This window comes from Rattus norvegicus, chromosome X (genome assembly GCF_036323735.1).
Source record: "Rattus norvegicus strain BN/NHsdMcwi chromosome X, GRCr8, whole genome shotgun sequence".
Taxonomy (NCBI): Eukaryota; Metazoa; Chordata; class Mammalia; order Rodentia; family Muridae; genus Rattus; species Rattus norvegicus.
In genome coordinates, this window is record NC_086039.1 from 14,904,448 (window position 1) to 14,929,281 (window position 24,834).

Sequence of the window (24,834 nt, forward strand, 5' to 3'; positions counted from 1 at the left end):
TGCTCCTGTGGTGTCTCATCTCCTAGAAAAAGAGCCAACATTCTTCTCTAACTAGGAAGGGGCTGTTTGACCTGCAGCCTTCCCTGGTTAATCTTGTGACCTGCTCCTGTTTTCCAGTCTCTCCAGATCTAATCTTAACCACCTTCAGGTTCCCTGCTTCATCCTCTCCACATTTGCTACCTCTTCCGTAAGACTTTTGAGATCTCCGATTTCTTCAAGCTTTTGCTCAATGAGTTCTTCCTTAACAGCCATAATTAAAACTAAAGCCTTCTCTTCAGTAAGGCTCCTATGTGTTTGTTCGTTTGTTTGTTTGTTTGTTTTTTAAACTCTGGACTTGGGACTGGAGAGATGGCTCAGTGGTTGAGAGCGCAGACTGCTCTTCCAGAGGTCCTGAGTTCAAAACAGCAACCACATGGTGGCTCACAACCATCTGTAATGGGATCTGACGCCCTCTTCTTCACACAGGTGAACATGCAGATAGGTCACACATACACATAATTAAATCTTTTAAACATGTTTAAACTGCTGGGCTTATCTGGAACACTATTTGATTTATTTGCTTTGTCGATATCTAGAAATGAATCTAAACTTCACAAGGGCATCATTTGATCTTATTTGTTGGTTTATTCCCCCAGCCTAAGACAGAGATGCCTGCTGATAGTAGGTGCTTAATATGTACTTGTTAAATGCTGGATGATAAGGCAAGTTCTGAGGCCATGAAGTCTATTTACATAAGCACCATATTAAGGAGATCAAATATGAGGCCTGACTCCCATGTTACCCATGTAGCTACATTAACACTAAAAAGAAAACAACAAAAGTAAAAAAAATATATATCAAGCCTGTTCATTTACTTCCAGCCCAGCAGAATGCTTTGTAAAATGTCCGTTTTGGGGCCACTGGGAAGACTAAATATGATAGCATGGGAATGGTTCCTTCCCACTATGGAAAAGTAATTTGAAACTCTAATATTTTTTATTCAACACAGTAACTGAAATTAATCAGCAGGAGTCCAGAGAATGGACGGTGCTAGTACTAGTGAGATTTCTCTGTTCTTAAAAACCTAGTACGAGGACCCGGGGCACTATGTCAAGGGCCCCAGTATTTTACCTGCTCCATCTGCTGGATAAGCCAAAGAAATTAACCCTAGGTTATTTACAACTAAGTGGGAAAACAGAAACATAGCAACTTCTGAGCCTCGATCCTCTATGCAGTCTTCAGCCTGTCTCTAGGACTTACTTTCTTTCTCCTAATCCCTTTACTCATAGAGTCATAGTTTCATAAGAAAAACTCACAAGCCAGTGTGATCCATCTAGGTACCGCTGTATCATGACAGAACCTTGAGAACTTGACGGCCACCATGAAAAATTAAAATCTGTAGGCATGGACTGTGACCCACTTATTTTAAAACACAGACATCTCTAAAAATATAGAAATATATTCCACTTCAAGCTATATATACTTCAATTTCTTAATAGACAGGTCAAGGAATATGCGTCCAGTTGTATATGTGGGGATAAACTAGAGATGTTAAACATGTCATGGAGCAGGCAGGCACAGCCCTATGGAATAATCAACCTGAAGAGCCACACCAGTTTGACATATAAACAAAAAACACAGTGTGGTGAGTACTGATTTTCATCAAGCATATTTGAGGAAGAAAAAAAAACCCAAACATCGTAAACTAAAGTACTCTGCTTCGAGCCCTAAGAAGAAAAAGAGGGAGTCATAGCTGAAATCATAGAAAGAAAGCAATTCCTTTGCAGAACTACCCTACTTTCAAGGAAGTTCCGACCCAAAGTGATGGGTTGGGTAGCATTAAGGCTCCTCATCCTAAGTTCTAGAGTGGAATCTGATAGGTTTCCCAACTAATGGCACACAACCTAAAAACACAGTTACAGAGTGTATGTGTGACAAATGCTATTTATTGCGCAGACTGTGTTTCTGCTATGCTTCATCTCATACATTCTCCATCTCTGTCTTACAGGTGGGAACCCGAAGCATCAGGGTCAACAACTTGCTCAAACTCATGGGGCTAATAAATAGCACACCCTAGAGTCAAGTTCATTGTCCAACTGGAGGCAGTTTTCCAAGCCATTATGACACTCTGCTTGCTGTAGCCAGCTAAGGAAAACCAGGCAGTCTAGAGAGCTAAGTTCTTCTACACGCAATGTTGCCCAGACAACCACTCTCCCATAGCTAAATAAGAGCCAGGAAAGGAAGGTTTTCCTGAGAGTGAGTTACGTGGAAGGTAGCAACCCTGAACCATTTCCCACAGAGTTTTCTTAGGTAGATTTTGTCAATACTGGGAAAGAAGGGCAGAGTTGGGAGACAGCTTCTACAGACTGACTCTATGAGAACTTACCAGGTCCCTTCCCTTTTCCTTGGGCATTCTCCTCTATAGGGAATGCCCATAGATGCACAGAGTTGTGTTCTAGAATACTGTTTATATATTACTTGTTCAACTGCAACTGCTCTTCTTTGGGGAACACTAATTATACATAATGGCTGTGTTTCGGTACCAGCATTCAATAGTCAATATTTAAAGACAGCATTAGGGAAAGCTAGAGTGAAACAGACTTTCTAGCTCAATATGAAGTTTTAAAATAATAAGCATTGCCCAGAATTGTGTAGGTTGCCTTGAGAGGTATTATTAACAACAGCTATCCGGTGTCTTCACAGAGCCTACAGAGGCAAGAGTCCAGGCTGAAATACACAGATTCTCAGAATCTCTCGTCATCCTTCGTAGCATCCAGGAAGCCTTATGATTTCCCCCCAATTATCTCCCTCCCTGCATTTTCATATATGAATGAGCAGGAACGGTCGCAATGGAAGAACACCCAAGACCATTTTCTCAGGCCCAGAGTTTCATTGCCTTCAAAATCCCAAAGGAAATGATATGCCACATAATTCTGTCACATGAGGACTAAGAGAAATATCTGTTTAGTGTAATAAGGTTGCAACTCAAGTGAGTCCTGTTCTGCACTTGAAGGAACATTTGCCCTGTTATCTTAAAACCTCCATGTTCCCTAGGCAAATGAGCTCTTTTGCATTTCTCAGCTATAGTCAGAAATCATGTGTGACTTTAAGAATCAGCCAAGTTGGTTAAAGGTAAGATTTCAAAAGCTATAGAGGTAACATGCATAACTTTAACATATATAAAAGGACTCTAATTTTTAAAAACCTGATATATATACCAGAACTAATTAGAGGACTCCTATGAATTAGAGTCTATTTCATAGAGATCCATTCCTTTAAAACAGCTATCTGGTTCTACAGATGCGTATGAAGCAAACCCAGCCATAGTTTTCCTGATCGATAACCGAGTTGCCAAGCTTGCTCCTACAGATTGCCTGCTGCTTCCTTCCTTCAAACATCAGTAAACTCTGTAACAAAGTAACAAAGATAATAGTCCCCTCTGAACATGCTTACGGTTGTCTATCTATCTCTCATGGATGGTTCTGAAACTTTATGAGTGTATTGTTTACATTCTCAGTTATCTTCTTTTGATATTGAAACACCATTAGCAAGTGGCTTTTATTGCAAGTAGTTTGTACTCAGGAAAAGAAATTCCACTTTGTCTCCTAGGTTGCTCAAAGGCTGTGGAATGGAATATAAATGGGCCATATGGCCCGAGAGGTTTGTGTTTGTGTGTGTGGTGGTGGTGGTGGGGGTTGCTGGAGAGACATTAAAGTCAAGTGTGGCCTAAGTATTAAAAGCTATTGCTACTAATTTTATGTTTTGGTTTACAAAATACAATGTCTTCTGTGGTCTTAGGCAAATCAGTAATTCAGAAATATACAAGGCAGTAATCGGGTCCCTGACCTAGAGGCCACTGATGTAACTATCTTCTCCCCAATGAGACGCTATGAGTAATTTATTTTAGAATTCTTTGCTAAAAGAAGGACTCTTTCTCTTGTGGTGGTGTTAGCTGAAGAGACTGCTCTACTGACTGCTCTGTAGAAAGACATGCATGATTTTATTATATGCAATGTAATGGCCAAGCGCATACATCCCCAAGTACAAGGAAGCCACTGAATCTTACCAAATCTTCTTAATCAAAACCAAGAGCCCACCAAAGTTGGGGTAAGTATGGCACAGGGCTGTACTGCTTCACTGGTACAGCGGGAGAGAGGCCCCAGAGCTCTGCGGCTGGTATTTTCACTGAGCCATTCCCTATGCAGTATGTCGTTCATTGTTCATGCATTAAGCTATAGGAAATAAAAGTCGTATAAGCTACCTTGACCAAAGGGAGGGATTCCTGGGGAACACAAACAACTATCTGCAGAAGCAGAGACTAACCAGAGGAGTCATCTTCCACTGTAAGGGTCTAGACCCTGCACGATTTACTTGTTTGTCTGATCATCCATTCATTTGTATGTGTGTGTTTGTATAATGTGCATGAATGCGTGTCAGAGGACGACTGTGTAAGTTCTTCTTTCATCTTTATATGGTTTCTGGGGATTCGAACTCAGGTCTTAAGGCTTCTATAACAAGTACCTTTTGCAGGTTCTCTGTTCTTATATTTCTGACACCTTCTCTATCTGTACAGGTAATCTTTCTATAGTCAAAAGTCTCTGATTAGATCGCCTCCAAATCTAAATATTCAACAGAGAGCAATGAGTGACTTTGGACAGTATGTGAAATCCAGAGGGCCCCTGGATTGAAATCTGAGGACCCGTCTCAAATCAGGTCACTTCTTTGGAGCCTCAAACTATGATAGGGGCAGAACTTTACCCTAAGACACTTCCATACCTCTAAGTGCCAGGAAAACAGTGACCCAGAAAATGCTGTGATCAAGGCAATTTATGAATGCCCGCTACCATGAAAATTTCCTCCTGGAATACAAGACAAGGCATATGAAGCGGTATAGGTGGTCAGCTTGACTTGAAATAACCTGCAGCCTATGTAGCACTAGAGAAAATTCCAGGATCAAACCAAACCTGCAGAAACCTTTGTTCTGAAGACTCCAGGAAACCCCTAATCAGGTATCTAGGACCAACCTGCAGGGGTGGGAAGCCTGGCTTGTTAACCAGGGTGAGTGAGGGAAGATATAGCACAGGGAACTCCTAAAAGACCAAACCATTGCTCACTTGGTCCCTTCCAAAGCAGGGCTAGGGCCCTTGACTAGCTATATGAAGCTTTATGCAGAATGATCACAGATAAATCAAAATGCATTAAAATAACTGTTTGGTTCCCAAGTGCACCATACTCTATGTACCATTTAATGAATGTCTCTCTTAAATAATCCATCAGCATTGGTAGGATTCGAAGGACACTCTCTAATTCACAGCCACTGTCTCACATCTAGCTCTATACTACCCATTTCAGACTTGCAAGTTCAGCCCACAGTTACTGGCACTACTGGAGCATATGAGAACAAGGGCCTGGCTAATAGGAGAGGTAAGACTATCGTATAGGGGCTGAAGACATGGCTCAAAAGTAAAAAACACTCGCTACTCTTGCAGAGGGTCTTGCTTTCTGTTCCTAACACCCATATCAGGTGACTCACAACAACCTGTAAGTCTGGGTCCAGGGGACTGACACTCTTTTCTGGCTTCCATCAGCCTCTGGCACTCAAAATGATTCACAGAACTACGTACCAGCAAAATAACCATACACACATAAACAAACAGATAAATAAATACTTTTAAAAGAACATAGAGCATACAGAAAGATGCCACATTATGCACAATCTGTTACTGTATTCATTTGGGAAGTCAAAAGGGCCTACTGCCAAACAGATACAGTCATTACTCGGGGGACTCAGTTCCAGCAAGCTCATGGAAACTAAGTTTCCTATGTTCAAGTTTCTTATATTTAAGGTGTATTTCCCCCCTCATAATCCCTACAGTTTGTCCTGGATCCCTTGAAACTTCCTTATATTACATATACAAGTTCCTATAATGAAAATGATCTGCTAACAGCTATTATTCTGTTATTGTTGGTGACATAACGATGAAGCAAAAGGTCTGCATGTGTGCAAGGGGAGATGTCATGAAGCCCCAAAATGTGAGTGCAGAAACATTAATACACGGTCACTGACAGCAGGAGAAAAAGAGTGGCACTAAAGAGATCTTGTAGCATCTGTACTTGGTACAGTCTTTTTCTCACAAAATTCCACTTCTCACATCAAACCTCCATGAAGGCCACATAATTACCATGCCTGGTTGTAAGACAGAGAAGTGAACTGAGAGAAAATTAAGCGTAACCTCAAGGCCCCCAGTCTCTAAGGGGCTAAGAATAAAAAGGTAATACTCTGACTCCTAGGCCATGTCCTCTGGACTACACCATGCTGGGAATATGCATAAATTCATTTTGCTTACTTTAACTTACTGAATTTTGTATATCTGATTTTCACTGATCTGCTTTTCTCTAAGGGGTTAGCTCCTTGGAGCAATGAGCTTATTAACATCATCATTCTCTAAAAATATATGGATCGAGTCTACAAACTACTGCATTCCATTGGGTATAATTTCCACTGGGTCTAACATTTAGTATTACAGGTTACCCAGTAATTAAACTATAGTATCAAAACCTGATAATTAAAGGGTTAAAATAAATTCTATTATATTACCATAACTATGTCACTTTGTGGACTGTAGTTTAAACTTGTTACAGCTCCACGAAGGTCAATTGGGCCTCTTAATAGCATGCGATCAGCTGAAGTTAGACACTGACTCTTTTTATATTTCCAGGGGCACAAAGCCTGGTGTCTTCCATATAATACATAATAAATGCTTGTTTTGTACTATATACTTGATATATTCTAGTAAGGATGTCAAGAAGACAGTTTAATAGCATAGACAAAAAAGAATTTCTATAAAAGTCAGAGTGGTTTATGTGTTAATGGTGTAGGCTCTTCCTCTTAATCCAAGTACAGGAATCATTTACATAGCTTAACTTAGGCAGTGCAACCAGCAAAAGCCACTTTCAGAAATATATTTGAGCACATCAGAAAGAATGTGCTGTTTTTTAAATGGATACCCTTCCTGAGTAGCATAGCAAGTATATTTGTAGGTAGCGAGGAGTTCTCTCAGCTATGCTGTAGGCCTCCTCCTGCACGGCTCTGTCCTCTCAGCAGCACAGATGGCTTTCAGGTTGAGTTAAAGAGGCTTGGGAGCCCGTTTCTCCCTAAGCAGAACACTAGGGAATGTGAGCACTGAGCACGGTGTGGAACTGGAAACAGAGAAAACAACCTGCTCTCCTGTGGCCACCAATACCCAGCAGCACAAAGACACAAACATTCCAGAAGTAACAGAAAGGCAGTGAAGCAGCACCAGCTCTCACTCTGGGTCTTACAAGCTGAGAGTTGAACCACACCTCAGGATCCCTTGGCCATATTGTAAAATTTGAAATTCAGAATCAGTTCACTCCATGGAAATGCGTATATTTAGAGCATCTACATCGTACAGTATGCCCTTGAACCTAGAAACCAGACCTTTTTTTTTTTTTGAAACCAGAGCTTTTAATTTCCGAATTTGTCCTTTTGGCAAGCACATCATGGCTCCAATCCACCTTGAATTGATTTAGAACTTTAGAGGTTTTTCCCAAACAAGGAACACACTTTTCCTAATGATATCCACCTCTGCTGTGTCCTTTAGAACATCTCCAGTTTTCACAGCTAACCATCCCTCCACATCTTTCCATTTGATTACACTGACACCCAGGAAGGCCCAAAACAATGCAGCATCATTGTAAGACCTCGGAGCTAACATACTATATATTTGAGCCATACATCCTCACAGTGTACTGAGCAAAGCCATTGCCACATCCCACCTGTCACACAATTTTGCAGCTTTTCCATTCATGGGTGAATATGGAAGACAAAAAGTAGTACAGCAGAAGCTCTGGGTCATTGCTTCTGCATTTATTTTGAGGTGACTTTCCTCAATGTTAACATTGGTTTTACAGCTTTGTTAGAAACCACACCAACTGTTACTAATGAAAAACCGAATCTGAAGTCTGTTCGAACAACAGAAGTGAGGAATTTTCCAGGCCAGTAACTCATTAGCAGGGGCTAGCAAGGAATATATCAGCTTAAATATAAGGAAGGCAGACACAAAACCAACCCTCATAGTCCTATTACTTCAAAGGACACATGTGCAAGCTAGCTCAGCGTTAGTATTTTCTATGACTGCTGAGTGGTTTAGCTAGATGTAACCTGCTGAACCACTCAGTAGGCACTGAGGTTTGGTAAACAGGAAATTTTAAATGGACCTGTGGCTTTACTAGTAGACTATGGACACAACTTGAGCATTTCGGAATATTACCACAGCTATGCCTACTACTAAGAATCTGTAACTTCATATTTAATTACTTCTTTAGCAAAGTCTTTATACAGTTAGGTATCTCAAGAGTTATGGATCCAATTAATCATGGTCACCATGAATGCTAAGCTTAGTCTTGAGATGTCCTAGCCATAGCTGTCTCACATGACAGCACATGCAAAGTCAACATGTGTACCCTTTAACCTAGGGGAATCACTGCAGAGAGAGTCATAGATAAACTGAAGACCTGCTCTTGTGACACACTTCTGCACCCCAAATACCACATAGACAGACCATGAAAAGTAGCCAATGTAAATGCTCTTTTATTTGTATATTTTGTTGTCTGACTCTGTAATTCTACAGTGTATGTCAGAGAAAGAGAGAGGGAGAGGGAGAGAGAAGGGAGCAGCATGGAATTGAGTAAGTGCAGATTTGGGGGAGATTTGGGAGAGGGGAGACAGGGATAAGAATATATTTTATATATTTTTCAATGAAAAAGAAAAAGGAGAACTTTTTCGACCTGAAAGAGGCCACTATCTCACAGTTTGTAATGGAAACTGAGCAAGCCATAGTAGCGTGAGGCTGGACAGTGGAGACAGTTCCCAGTGTGGAGATGAGGTGAGAGCTTCCTAGCGTACATGGAGAGGTCACGGAGTAAGGCACTTCTTCTTTCTTGGCTGCTATCTACTGCGTCCCTTTATCTGACCTTGGCCACGTCCTTGCTGTGATCTTAGCTAACATTGCTGATTCAACCTTCAATCTGTAAAACGAAGAGGCTATTTGCTCTGTGGGGGACATCATTGGGGGGCATCCTGAAGTTTACCCAAACTCAAAACTTGTACTTTAATAGGACCAGAAGGTAACATAAGAGGGACAAACAAAAGAAATGAAGCAGGGAGGGGATGAGAAAGGATGGGTTCTTCTTTATCCAGCATAGCATTGGAAAACATCTTGACCAGGGTCCTGCTTCTTCGAGGGATGTTCAGAAGTCAGCTGCTTCATGATTTTTCTTTTTGGTGTGTGTGTAAGGCTGATTTTCGACTCACCTCCTCAGTCACCTCTGGTAACATCACTTTGAAGGTAAAGATAAGAGAGAGTCTGGGCTCATCAAGGTCAAGGGAGCTGGCATTCCTTATGTCACATTTGAGTTGGTTCCTCAACTACAAACAAACATCAGCAAAGACAAACTTTCACTTGCAGGAGTCTACAGCCTCCCTTCAGAATGGCAGCAGGAAGGAATACTTGTGGTACTTGTACTCAGAGCATCAGTCACACTATAGACAGATCTGAGCTCTACCACTGGAGGGTTATGCAGTAGTCTCCATAGTGAACAATTTACAAACAGATTTCCTCAGAGAAACACTAAGTCTATCTGTCACGAATCCTTCACATGTAACCTTAGGCAAAACCTTCCTCATTTAATGTATCCATTAAAAAGAACCTATGTATAACTCAGGAGCACCTGAATTATGAACATCCATTTAAAAGCTGGGCATGGGAGTGTGCATGTTTAACCTTAGTTCTGAAGGATGGAGACAGGCAGATTCTGTGGTTCAATGACAAGACAGTATAGCCAAAGCTATGAGCTCTACATTCAGTGTGAGACCCTGTCAAAAAGCAGAAGGTGGAGAAGGGATTAAAGACTAGTCTCTGGCATCCACATGTACCCACAAAGGCAAGTGTATTCCCACATGATACACAGGCACAACACACATACACACACACACACACGCACACACACACACACACACACACACATATTCACTCAGAAAAAAAAAATCCAGCTAACTACAACAATTCTCTAACCCAAGCCACTAGTCCACAGCAGATGATTTTAATAGACAGCTGAAGTTATTTTTCTATGTAGACTAGGGAGCTCCTTCTATGTACTAAACCATGAAAATAAAAGGGACCACGCCCATTTCCTGAAGTCCTTGCTTTAAATACATGTATTCTAGAGCGAAGCTGAAAATGACAAATACGCTTACAAACTTTTCTCAGTAGCCAGGAATTAATATAAAACCAATTTGTCTTAACTCAAGAATCCCTTAGATCTGCCTTATAACATGCAAAATGGCCATAATTTCCTCTGTTCTTGATGATTTAGCAGCAGCCTAGTCCAGACAATTAAGGAAGGTTCCACATAATTGACACTTTGATGATCAAGATCTAGACCAATGGTAAAATCAAACTGCGAGGCAAAGGAGACAGTTTGGTCTTTCAGGCTTCACTGTGAACCACATAAGAACTAAGGTTTATCTGAATATGTTGACATGAGTCCGTGATCCAAGCATTCAGGAAGCTAAGGCAGTGAGATCACTATGTGTTTTGGATCAGCCTGTCATACTAGGCAATGCCAGGCCAGCCTAGGCTATAGTGTGTGAGATGCTGGCTTAGAAAAAACAAAAACAAAAAAGAAATAAGGTTTATATTGTATACACATGTACTTAATGGTTTCTTAAACCCACACTTAGCTTCACTATGAGCATGTATACATTTTCTATTTCAATTTTTAATGGTTGTTTGTGGATCACTTGAACCATCTCAGTTTCCCTCTGTCTGATAAACCTTCTTATGTTAGCGTTTGGGTTTGTACCTGTATTTCCAGAGGCAAAGAAAGTAAATCAATATAAGTTCAATTAAGAGAAAGCAAAGAGTGGCTGGAGAGATGGTTCAGCAGTTAAGAGCACTGACTGTTCTTGCAGAGGACCAGAGTTCAAATCCCAGCATCCACATGGTATCTCGCAACCATCTGTAATGGGATCTGATGCCCTCTTCTGGTGTGTCTGAAGACAGCTACAGTGTACTCATACATACAAATATTAAAGCACTAGGGAGGCTGAAGAAGGTAGATTCCAAAATCCAAGCTAGTCAGAGAAACATAAAGAGATCCTGGGCTACTTCAAAAGAGGCTATTTCAAATGAAAAAGGAAATGATGGAAGAAAGATGAAAGGCTGTGACATTTTCACTTATTGGAAAGTTAATGAAGAAGGTAGAGTTTACGGTTGCTCTTGGTTCTTTCCCCTTCACATACTTGATCATCCTTCTACAGTAGGAAAAGCAAATTCTCACCAGCACCGTTCGATAAATATGTGGTAGGTACTGGGGCTTCTCTAGTGATTCCTAGTCTGCTTTAAGAGCTAGACAACCCTCTTGGGTCTGGGGCAAACCATTACCTCAGGACAGACTGGTAGCATATTATAACACTGACACATTCTTTGCTACAGAATAAGCAAAATTATCACTTTTCATCACTCAAGTGCCACATATGGGAAACCCAAGTATATGCCGGTTGTGGTGGCGCACGCCGGTAGGGTTTGCTGAAGGAGACCCAAGTATATTTTAGACACTTCACCACACACACTATCAATGGGAACTTATTGTGTTGCTGGCCACCTGGGTTGCATAGCACTGCAGTCCAGGGAAAATAAAGTCTTTGCAAGTAGGAGAAAACTGTTGGCAGCCACCCATGCTGGCAAACTGCTGTGTGCATATGCACACAGAAAGATTTCCTATCAGCAGGGGCTTCCTGTCTCCTGAGGAAAGATGCTGTGTTTTCAGAGGCGGCAGGAGACTTCAGCATCCTCACCAATCACTAAGTAACATATGAAGGAAGAAAGGCCCTATGGATCTGGCTCCCTTCTGGGAATGTGGTATTGAACTGTAGCAACAGCTGGCAGGGTATGTCTAAGTGTCAGACCAAGGACATCAAATTATCTATCACTTAGAATAGACCAGCCTTAAGCATATAAACCAGACACAAACTGGAAGAAGTCTTAAAAGGAAGCAAACATTGCCAGGGGTCACAAGATTAAAGTGACTTTTCAGTCACTGTATTCAAAAGAGTACATAAGTCACATGAAATTGAAACAACACTTCTGGAATTTTACAGGAAGAAGATTGGCCCATCAGAACACCCAAAGGCCAGTTTTCAAGATGCCAAAATGCAGCAGTAAGCTGAAATCCTAGCCAGACACAGGAGCTTCCAGTGTAGCAGGGTAAGGAAACACCTTCCAGAAAGTCAGGAGAAAACAATGAGCCTGGATTATTAAGGTGCCATTTCTTAAAGCCACAGGATTTGTAGTATCTTGGCTATCTGCCCTGCATCTTTTCAACAGGACTATAGTTCTAATGGAAAAGCCCAGGGGGGTGGGGGTGGGGCAAATGCTTGCCAATTCACTGACCCTGAGTCTGTGACCTACTTACATTTCCATAAAGAAAGGAAGGGGAAAAAGGACAGAATGACAGTCAACCCGAATTACTGAGCATAAGTAAATTTATTGATGCTGCTATTAGGGCATTTAAAAAGTACTGTCTAAACATGAATAACAAAATCCTTTGCCTGAAAGGAGATGGTTGCAACGAACTTTACAGTGTGGGCTTCATAAAAGGAGGCCTGCATTGCATCTCTGAAATTCCTAATGCAGAGTCCATGATGACCAAAGGAGCCCACATGGCTGCCGTAATAGTTGTACAGACAGAGCTGCAGTACAGTCTCACTGTACAGCTGGCTGGTGTGGAAACTAGGGCAACTGGCCTATTCTCTGTCTCAGTGTCCTCATCTATTAAATGATGATAGCATTACTGCAATTACCGTGACTCACATAGCTGTATTGACAACTAAATGAGGCTCGCACTCCATGGTAAATATTCAGGTACTTTGAGGCATATAGTAAACATTAGAAAGATAGTGTTATCATTATTCCTTTAGATAATTATAAAGTGAGCTTTATTTTCATCAATCAAGAGATATTTCATTTATTTCTGGAAACAAAATAGCATCAGTATTCATCAATAGGGATAGGGAAGAGTGTCTATTTCTTAAGAAATGTCACCTAGTGTCTTCCTCAGCTTCCTTAGGAAATGAAACTATAACAGAAGGTCCCATATGGCACCGCCTCTGTCCCCCAAAGTCTTACCAGTACTTCACAGAAAAACAATTTCTTAATACTTTCTTCCCTTGGAGTTTCCCTGGCCTCTTCTAGAATCCTTTGCTTCTAAGCTAACGTGGACAATGCAAACACGATCATGGCGTGTTTTGTTTAGAATATATCTAAAACCAGTTTCAGAATGGATTGGCTGGCCTTTCTTGTGCCTAAACTTCAGAATTCCACTTGAAGATGTAATCTATTTCTCTGAAGGGAAGTCATAAGTCACAGATGTGCCCTCCAATACACAGCTGTGTAAGGACAAGGACAGGAAGGACAATCTGAAGCAGTAGCACTCAAGGTCACTGCCTGAAGTTCAGCATGAATTCAGAAGCAGACCTTTGGCCTCTTCCTGGAGTGTCCCATCCTGCTTTCCTGTTGCTTTTGCTCTAGATGAATGTCCCCACTTTACGCTTTGCAGGGAGCTCATTTCCTGGTTCCCACTTGGCCATGGCTTACCAGTCTTGGCACTCAAGCAGCAGTTTAGGATTGTCAGTTTGATGAGGTTCAAGTGCTGGTTTTTGTACCTCTGAATCTCTATGCTCGTGTTCATAGATGCTGGCAAAGAATTCTTTAAGAGAAAACCACCGGGTGCTACAGTGAACTGGGTCAAAGTGAGGTTCCTCACAAGAAGGAAAAAAATGGGCTGATCAAAGCACAAAATGTACATGTATGGGAATATCACAGTGAAGTCCACTAATTGGCAAAATTAATACGTTAATTGTAATAAAATACTCACTAAAATAATACAATAAGAAAACGACATTAGTAGATCAGTACAGACTGAGGAACAGAGTATAAGTGGTGGTAAGCAGGGGTCTGAGAGAAGTCTCAACAGTTAAAAGCTCTGTTCTTGCAGCAGATACCTGGGCTCAGTTTCCAGCACCCATATGGCTGCTAACCATCATCTGTACTTCCGGTTCCAGAAGATCCAGTGCCCTCTTCTGCATGCATATGGAGAACAAGCACATATGCATGAAAAATACCCACGCACATAAAATAAATATACATAAATATTTTTAAAAATTAATATTATCTATAACTATTAAAATATTCCCATTATGATATACGTTATCCAAACTGAGGAAACCCTTAAAATTTTAATAGGCAAATACAATTTCAGAAGTCATAAATTTCATAACCCAATGAAAAGTTCTTGGTAATATAGCCAAAACATCAAGAATTTCAATTCTGTAACAAGTAAAGGTCAAAGACAGTGCCACTTTGTGAATGTCTGCATTGAAGGAAACGGTAATGATTCAGTTACCATGTTAAGCTTCCCTGAAGAAGTAGCTATCACTATGCCAGTCAACACTGTAATATCAACATGGCATTTGGAAATAACAAGAATTTTACTGAGAGAATTAGATATATCATCCAAACTTCTATATAATACAACCTGTGTGAGAGTGTTGGTTTTGTGGTCCTTTCTCATTTTTATTAGTGCTTATAACTCTTTTCGGATCTTTAAAGGCCAAATTCAGGCACTGCATACCTTTCTAAGACCTTTCTAAGACCTTGTCAAAATTTGGGGGCACAATGACTACTACATGGTTATTGAATAGTAAGTCCCTAAACACTGATATAAACATTTCCCCCAACAAATACTTTAATGTCACTTATCTACAACTTCTTGAAACGCTCTAAAGGTTTATGCTCTAAGTGTGAATAGACACATTGTGCTTTGTTCTGCTCTGCAAGACTGAGACTGAAAAGACTGCCACATCAAGACACATGTAAGAAAAGGCTTCAGGAAAGAAATCTGTGACATTCTTCCTCAAGACGACTAATGATGGTGTGCTCCCGATAGCTGGAGGTTGGATGCTAGGAACTGGCAAAGGCGACTTCCACAGGTAAGAAGTAGACAAGGTAACCTTGGCTAGCACTCTATGGCTACGGGTCATGCTTAAGCTTACAGTCTTAAAGATCTCCTTTCTTACTCTTTTCCAGTCATTAGTTTTGATCATATTCTTGAGTACTACAACAGCACGTACAGCCTTGAACACAAGCCTTACAGGGTTCCCTCCCTGCCGACAGCCACTCTGTAGATCCTTAGGTGGGTTGCACTTGGTAGAGATATGTCCCTGTTGTTGTAATGAGAGTAAATGACAGATGATGGCATTCAATCCTGAACTGAAACAAACTTCTTCAATTTCTCCCCAAATACATGAAATGTGACAAGGCTAGTGTCTTCAAATCCTCCTCTTTGGCCGCCACCAGGCAGGTAAAAGTGAAATCCTGAAGGTGGAATGTTTCAACAGACTTAGTGGTTGTAATTAACTCTGTTTCTTCTTAACACAATTCTCTCCCCCCCCCCCCGGCTCATATCTCAACAAAGTTATTGCTTAGAAATAATTTATTTTGAAAGAGTCAACTAGACATGGCTTGTTGGAGCTGTTAAATAGAGAAGGTGAATTTTAGACAAAGTGAACAAAACATGCACTGACCAAGAGTCCTATAGCTCACTGCAGATTTGTTTTACCATCACTGCAACAATATACACAATGCTGCTTAACGGTCTGGGGCAGCTTTAGCATTCAGTGCTCTTGAACCTTCAAAAACATTAGTACAATTAGAAGATGAATAGTTTACACTGATTAATGAAGTTCTAAATTTAGAACCAATCCCCTAAAGGATGTCCTCTATATAACGCATCATCACCATACTTTACTATGGGGCAGGCCATAAGAGCTAGTAACACAAATAGATTTGTGTGTGTGTGTGTGTGTGTGTGTGTGTGTGTGTGTGTGTGCGTGCGTGTGTTATGAAAGCAAAAGGGTGACTATTTAGGAAGGAGAAGAGGCATTGGGGGGTCAAGAAAGGCTACGAGGAGATATATCTGATCAAAGAACATGATATTTACATATCATGCATGCTACACAGAAGTCCATTTTTTTCTACAGTGAATTTGTGCTAATAGAAAACGATAGAGAAATAAAACCACAATTTAGATAGCTGACAAGCAAACAAGTGTCAAGTGGAAAGATGTGTACTTCAAGTTTGATTGAATAAAAAAGATTAGTGCAATATATTTAAAACCAGTTCATCGTTTACAAATTATATCCATAATTAATTGATCATTTACTATCTAATGTAAGAAGAAAAGCATCTGTTCTTCCTCTTTTCCCAAAAGAAGTTTCTGAGTGGGTAGGACCAGCAAAAAGGCGAGGGTTTGAGATCATTCCTGTTCTTGGTGCTCTATGTCCGCTCTCCCTAGGCACAGGGTGACATCAGCTCTATTCATTTGTCATCACAGATGGGACAGGGCTGTGCCATTTTGTGACTCTGTCACAGGAGTCTTCTCTAGGTATTTCAGATATAAAAGGAGATCATCTGGAAAGCCCTTTGAGTATTAGTGGTGCACACCTGTAATCCCACTCAGCACTAGGGAACCTAGGGAATTTGAAGACAGCCTGGGCTACATGAGATGCCTAGTCTCAAACAAATAGAAAAGAAACAAAAAAAACCAAACCATAAACATACAAACAAACAAACAAAAAGAGAAATTGCTAAATGTGGAAGGGATAAGAGGAAGAGGATGGAAAGAGCATGCTAGCTCTGTAAATCACCTAATGGCATACAGTAAATTAAACATAATCATAGCAGGGGATAGCAAAGTAACTCGATATAGATATTTGGTCCTCATTTGTATGCTCTCATTTTATGATATTATCGCAAGAATGCTATACTTTCCAAGAGTAATCACTGCCAGACGAAATTAGCCCAACATTGAATCTAGATAGAGAGATAAATTCAATCATACTATGGGAGGTTTACATTTAAATTTCAAAATGGAAAGCCTTCAAATTATTCATTGTTAACAGAAGTCGCCATAGTCCTTATACTGTAAGTATGTGGCTTGTTGATTTTCAGAAAGCATTAATAGAAAGATAATTACTAAAAGAGGCACCATCTACTTTCAACAATTACATATTTGATAGTAATTCAAAAGACAAGCCATCAAGTTAACGGCATATGACAGCACTTTTTAGCTTACATGAAGCATACAATCATTTCCTAAAAATATATCTTAATATAAACTAAAATCATAAATTAGCATTATCTCTATTATTGGTTCCCATTCCCCTTAACAACACTCTGATGAAAATTCTTCTGAAACTGTCCCTATTCAAGCATCACCACAAGAGTCCTAAACCTTCCGTAGTAAAAGATAGTAAGTTAGAAGCCAACTTTCTAGTCACACACAGCTAACAGCCCCGCCCAGAGATGATGCAAAGGAGCCAGTGGTGTTGAAGAAGTAACTAGTCCCCAAAGTTGACAGGCATGGCTCTGAAGGCATCTCTACCATTAGAGAGCAGCAGATACTAAATTGAACAGGCCTCCAATGAAACAAGTCTGGAGAAGATAGATGTCACAAGAGGTCACAACTATCTGGAAGTCCTATATACTCCTATTTATTTATTTGGTGGTAGCCATCCTCAAGTTGCTAGAGGGCCTCAAGTCAAAGTGGCATTCAATTGAATCGAACAAGCGCTAATGCACTTAGGCCCTTTGTCCCCCACTATCATCTCCGGCCTACCTCCTTCAAGAGCCACTGATGTACTGAGCCTTTAATCATGCTGATGCATCTACACGAGTGTTCTGCCTCATTACAGCTGGCCTTGAATTCTCAGCCTAGCTTTTTACATCAAGAAACACTTTCAGATCAATATGTCGTATATTTTCTCAGGTGGAATTTAGATTTAAAAAAATGACATGAAAGCAAAGAGGGGAGGAAGGGGACCAGCAGGACTGCGAAGAGCTAGAGCAATGGGAGGGTTGGGGGAAGTGCTAAGAGCAAACGAAAAGAACACAGATGCAGGCCTGTGCCATAATCAAACCCATTATTTTGCATGCTACTAAAATGTTAATGAGAAAGAAAACTTTTTAATAGAGATAGCACTAGTTCGCTCTCCCTTTTTTTTCTCCAAAGCTATTCAAAAAGCAACGTGGTGCCAAAAGGTGAACAGGGAGATAGATAGATGTTCACAGATGTAGTTTAAGGGCTTCAGGTGCATATCCCAAATTTAATCAAGATGCTGCTGCTCACAACAGCAAAAAAATATGAGAAAACAATACCACGACACTGCACAAGAACTATGGGAAAGGCTCTCCATGCTGTTTCGTAAAAAAAAAATTGTTTTTTGAGAGAGAGAGAGAGAGAGAGAGAGGGGGGGGGAGGGGGAGGGAGGGGGAGAGAGAGAGAGAGAGAGAGAGAGAGAGAGAGAGAGAGAGAGAGAGAATGAATATATCTCTCACTCTGTGGATCAGACTGGACTTGAAGCGAAAATTCCTGTCCCTGCCTCCCAAGAGATAGGATTACAGATGCATGCCACTGCTCCTGACATGCCGAGCTTCTCAGATTCACAGAATGCTACTGACCAGACCATTTGCCACAGTCAAATGTGACAGAGAAGCTAAGAACTAACTCCTCCCAGGATACTCCAGTGTCTCAGAAGGGCTGAGATCATTGTGCCATCTCATGGACCACTACAGTAAGCAGTGCCGCCTGCCCTGATTCTCATAAATCCTATTCTAGACGCCAATGCTCAATGACAGATATACTTCCTTAAACATACAAGTAGCACATAGGTTGGCTATACTTTGAATTTCCGAGATTGTTTGCCAGATTTCTATGATATGTTCATATTCAAGTGGAGCTGTAAATGGGTTGGCTTGTAGTCAAAATATAAAACTTCCCAGTAGGAATCCACATTATGAATTTGAGGCCATTACTAAGTTGCATATTTATTTCTAAAATAAATGGCAGAAATTTCACTTTAAAGATACCAGTTTTGGGGTTGGGGATTTAGCTCAGTGGTAGAGCGCTTGCCTAGCAAGCGCAAGGCCCTGGGTTCGGTCCCCAGCTCTGAAAAAAAGAACCAAAAAAAAAAAAGATACCATTTTTTTCTACACATGCCATATGTCAGTTATAGAAAGCAGATCTAAACACACCCAGCTAATTCATGGAGTTCCGCTTAAAGATGATGTCATCAAACCTCAAAAAACAAATGTTTAGTAATCATGAAGGAGAAGCAAGTCAATAACTTGATAAATACCAATGTTTGAAGTAATTCAGTTTTCCAAACCCACCAAGGAATGGTCGAGCAATTGGAGACATTAAAACCATAATGGCAGCTGGCTGGCCAGCAGCCGAATAGAAAACAAGTAGCTTAAGCATCCAGCTAAAAGACTGACCTGCGACGAGTCACAGAAGACTAGGGCAACAGCACAAGCGTGCATGTGAAATTTTTATTAAGCCAGTTAAGCAAATTATATGACATTCATTGGTGAACCTTCAGGGGTAGATATCATGCACCAATCCACAAAACACATAGGAAAAGTATCTTTCCCTGTTGAGCAACAGAGGATAGAAGATAATACTAAACCTCCAGAACAGCCAGCATAAGTGTACCCAAGGTAAAAAACCCATATTTGGTACAACACTTCATTGTCACAAGCCGGTCCCTGTTCAGAGACAGAACTGTGATGACTCCAATAGTCAGTCACCTGAACATCTGGCTCAGCGTCCAGTTACCAACACAGCCCTCATACCCCCTGGTGAACAGTGGGATGAGGGATCCAAAAAGCACTTAATGTTAATGCCAACAGATCCCTGTTAATGGACAAGATTCAGCATTAAAAGCCCTGCATCTGAAAGATGTGTCTAGACAGCAAAGAAGTTGTCCTCGAGCCATGGGAAGCTGGAAAGCCAGCCTAACACAACATTCTGGCAGTTAGATTTATTTGTTATCCATGTTCAAGTCCAGAGCAGGTCCTCTGAAGAAAACGGAGTCCTCTGAGCCCAAGGCTGTGTAGAGAGCATTGCCCCTAGAGGACATAGGTGTTACTACAGGTTTGGAGTCAATGTTCCTCTGTATGTTATGAACAGAAGTTGGAGTGTGTCCCTCAAAAGTTCATGCAATTGCAAACCAATGTGATAATTTTGCAAAATAAGAGATCTTTAAGAGGTGGGGCCTTACAAGAAGGTGATTTGGTTCTGCGGCTATCACTTTCAGATGGTATAAATGTGGTCCTCATAGCCAGGTTAGTCCCAGGAGAGTGAATTCCTATGAAAGAGTTCCTGGTCCCTCTCCAGTGTCTTCCTTCTTCTCTCCTTGTATGAAGTCTTCCCTATGTACACCACTCTCACCTATACATACTCCTGCTATGGTGCCATTGGCCATTCTGTGTCAGAGACATAAGTGCCTCACCAGAGGGCAAGAAGCTCAGGCCTTTTATCCTCCCAAACTATTAACCAAATAAACCTTTATTCTGGAAAAAAAAGCCAAACAACTCAACCTCAAATATTTCCGTTAAAGTCAAACAGAGTAGACTAATACAGAGTCAATACTCAATTTGGTGGCCTAAAAATAAGAATTTGTTTTCAAGCGACTTGTGGCTTGGTATTTGTAGGCGTTTGATACTCCAGAGAGAAATTGGTAGTAACTTGGCCACAACATTCTTTAAAGTAGCTCTGCTTGTCTTGGCTGGACTTACATACCTGGATGTTAGCCAGTTGTCAGTGGATCTATCTGGGAAAAGATGAAGAGGTATGTTCTACTCCTGGCATTAAGTTCATGATTTGCAAAATTATTACCTCACTGTAACCCAACAATTTGGAAAAATGTCAAAATCCCTCTTTACTATGTAACAACAAAGGCAAAGAGTGTGAGTAGATCCAATGCTTTGCTAAGAGGGCTCAGGTAGCCCATCCCTATCAATCACAATGACTATGGAAACCCGGTCAAATAGCATAGCTGCTTCATTTACACATTGCTGCTCATTCATTGGTGGGAACGTTTCTAGTTAGAGTTCTCACCTTGACTCCTTATCCCCTTTCCCATTGTGAAGCAGACAGAAAAATGGACTAAATTCTCTACCCTGCCTAACATTACCACCCTTTGTCATGCAACAATATTATTTACTCGTGGCTTAGCTACAATTTTGGACAACAGGCTATTAGCAAATGTAACCCAAGCAGAGATTTGAAAGGAATTGAGCAGTTGAACTTGTTCTTCACCTCGCCCTCCATCTTCACTCTGATAAGGCCATGTCCAGACAAGTCCACGGGTCCCAGGAGGTAGGGGAGATCCACACAGTACATTCACGTACCTCCAGCCCAAGACAGTAGAAATCCGCTGACAGCTAGTTGACTCCCGGGCATGTGATCAGGTCCAGCCAAAACACATCACCACAGCCACTTAAGTGACTCCCGTTTACCCCCAAAATTGACAGGATAAACATGCAACAAACACTGTTGTGTACCTCCGAGGTTCGACGGTTTCTTGGTATGCAAAATTAATCCAGCAAGGAATCCTGGTACATACTGAAACCCACTCCCAAAGCTGTTTCTAGTAAATCGGTTCCTTTGTTGAGGAATATCTCCTGTCTTCTGAACGTGCCACCCACTTCTTGTCTCTGGGTAGAACACAGTTCTCCTCAGAGACTACTTCATGTTCTGTGCCATTTCTCTAACCCTCAGCACAGTCATTGCCATCAAACACAGCTTCTCTTTCATGTACCAGCGCAACTTCCAGACCACTGCCCTTCCAGTCCCCAACAGCCAGCCTTCTTGCCTGGTGCTCAGACCATCTGTCTATACCGTCTATCACAGCCCTTTTCTATTAGCTTCAACTAACAGTCCCTTTATGGCTTTGCAAGTACTGACAGCTTGTTAATTGTTGTGCACTTCCCTCTAATATCCTATCATTCAAGTAACTTCTGCCTTTTTGCACCCATTCCAAAGTACCCCCAAATGGCAATGATCTTTACCTCCACTCCACACCTGGCAGCTATTCCTATATCCATAGCATTTGTTAGCACCTAGAAATAAATGACTTCTGGGAATCAATTACAAATCACACTTTCTGCCCATTGCCCACCTCCTTTGGTCCATTTCTCATTTCTTCAGTGCCACTATATTTATTGATTGGTCAGTCAATCATTTAGTCATCACCTGCCACTTACTGGCGTCATACAAAGCAATGGAGAAATAGCATCGAGCAAGAACATCTTTGCAGTGACGAAGTCCCATGAATCTCATCTTCAGTAGACTAGATCATGGACACTGGGCACTAACTACCACCTCCTTTGTGACTCTTTTTTCACTGCATACTTATGAGGACAGTATTGTAGAAAATCTTTACCACTGATTCCACATTAGCATCACCTGAGGAGCTCCTGGTGCCTGGGCGCATCCAAAGACAATAAAATCGGACTCTTTAGTTGCGAGCCCTAGGCATAGCACCTCTAGTGGCAAAAGTGCATCCATCATAGATAATCTTACAATAAAGTCCCTTCAATTTGATGTTTGCCTTTTAAATTTAAGTGAGCAACATGCAGAAAAGTCAAATGTGGGTACTTATGGGTTAGACTAGGTGATCCTTCCTGAATCTTTAGTTTCTTCTTGATCCTTTTGGAACTACTTCTAGGTAATACTGGGCTTAGGAAACATCAATAACTGAATCCTATTCTAGGTGACCTATAAGATTACTAAGCACTAAAAAGACCCTGCACAGAGAAGTCAAGATTGATTGCCTCCCTCAAAGCAGAGACACCTCTCAAATGTTAACAGGAGAACTTGATGACCTAAGAGTAAGTGGAGTAATTTGCTCCGGACTCAAAGGCCTTACAGCCAATATGGCAGCATGTTTTCCAATAGGTTGGCTTGATTAAACTCTATGATTCAGTGTTTTAATAATAGAATTTTGTGGGCTGGAGGTTATAGCTTACCAGGTAGAAAGAGAAATGCTGAAAAGAAAATTGTAGCCATACATCACAGGTTTTCTCTCTTGCTTGGAATCACCCTGGGATATCCTCTCTTTATAAAGGAGAAATCTTGCGGGGGCGGGGGTGGGGGCACTGGATCTAGAAACACAAGCCTTCCACATTATCACAGAGGTCTTTTCTGCGAGAAGAAGAATCCATGTAATTTGGCTCTATGGCATTGGGTCTGTTCCCTTGTCCTTAAAAATCCAAGGGGTAGGTTGGACTTAGATTGTGTTTCGGTTCTACCACATCTCTTCTTGGCATGGAGGGTGAGAGTAGAGCAAGAAGAAGGACACAACACACAATTTCAGGGGGAAAGAGGTGGGGTCTAAGGACGGGCACAGCTGTAAGGAGAACTAGGCTTGGTTTAGTCTTGAGAGGAAAAGATTATTTGAGTTTAGGAAGCCAGTGAGCTTCAAATATCAAAGCAGAGAAAGAGTGGGCTAAAAGCCTCAATATCAAGAGAGAGAGAGAGTCAGTTTTGAAGATTGAGATGATATTTAAAATCATAAAAGTCTATGAGGTCATCAAGGAGCCGAGGCCCGGGGCCTGACCCAATGTAAGAAATTAGGGCAAAGGGCAAGAGCTGGCAAAGGAGGCTAGAATATAAAATAGCACATGATGTAAGAAGAAAACTAAATGAGCAGAGTACTCTGGAAGATCAGAAAGAGAAAGCTCCAGAATATAGGGGAACACATTCTGCATCTTCTTCTGGCTTCTCCGGAGGAATGGGACCTCTGGTCGTAGCAAGAAATAACATTAGAATCCGCATTATTATAATAAACACCTTGTCCCAAACGAAATGGCCTGTTGCTGGGAGAGCTCATGAAGAAGAGTAAATAAACCTGACAGTGCCCACACATCACCTACAACTCTACAGACTGTTGAAAAGATGGACTAGCATTAGGTTCGTCTGACCTTAAATCTTTGATGCTGTCTCCCACTCCCTGAGTTGTTATACAACTGATGAAAAAAATCAGCTTTTTAGTCTCTATAAGCAAGAAAATCTCAAACACAGAAAGAGGCATACAACTAAAATCGGTCCTTCTTTTTTGTTTGAGAGATAGAATTTCAGCCTGATCCAGTGTTCTCCCTACCTCAGTCTCTTGGGTACTGTAATTACGAGTGTGGGCCATCATGGTGGGCCACAAGAAATATTTGCATCCTGTTTCTCAGATCATACTAATGATATGGCCAATATCAGGGAAAGGGGGAAATAAGCCTCAACTGAGCAAGCTAGGAGAATGAAAATTAATGATGGACATGAGATCTAGCATGGTTTCCTTTGTCTTTTATGGTTATACTTTATTCTCTGTTGAGGCAACAGAGAGCTAACCTGATAATCAAGTCACTCTAAGCAGGGCCCAGTAATGATCAAGATAGCACATGCTAGTCAGTCAGGCTCCTTATCAAAGGCATGGGAACTTACCTGAAGCCAAGAAATTCAGTTCTTCTGAGCTTTTTCAAGTCTAGACAAACTAAAGAATATTATATTTCATAACTAAACATCAACAGTTTCAAGTTATCATAAAGAACTAAGTTCCATGCCAATCATTTGCTTGGCCAAGATCTGGAAACCTGAAAATTTTTGGATTCATTTCAGGGCTCCAGAATTAATGTATGTACCACACTGAAGCCGTTCTTCTTGGTTTAATAAGTTAATTTAGATGACAGACTATCAGAAGACACAAGGTGTGTTGTAAATGAAAAAGTCACTTATCTCTTCAGTGACTATATCTGTTCTTAGAGTCAGCCTCACTGATATTAATCACGCCAGTAAAGCCGAGTGAGGGGGCTCACCTCAGCGGCCATCAGTCTGCCTGCTATGCTTCTGACAGGCAAAGCGATACAGAGACTACTCTGT

The 24,834-nt window shown here is 41.1% G+C and overlaps 1 protein-coding gene and 1 pseudogene across 1 annotated transcript in view; one reads left to right on the forward strand and one right to left on the reverse strand.

Annotated features, from left to right (window-relative positions):
• Window positions 1-24,834, reverse strand: part of Tspan7 (tetraspanin 7) — a 97,301-nt gene that overhangs the window by 23,121 nt on the left and 49,346 nt on the right. The window lies entirely within an intron of this gene.
• LOC103690795 (elongation factor 1-gamma pseudogene) overlaps window positions 12,593-24,834 on the forward strand; it is a 36,603-nt pseudogene continuing 24,361 nt past the window's right edge.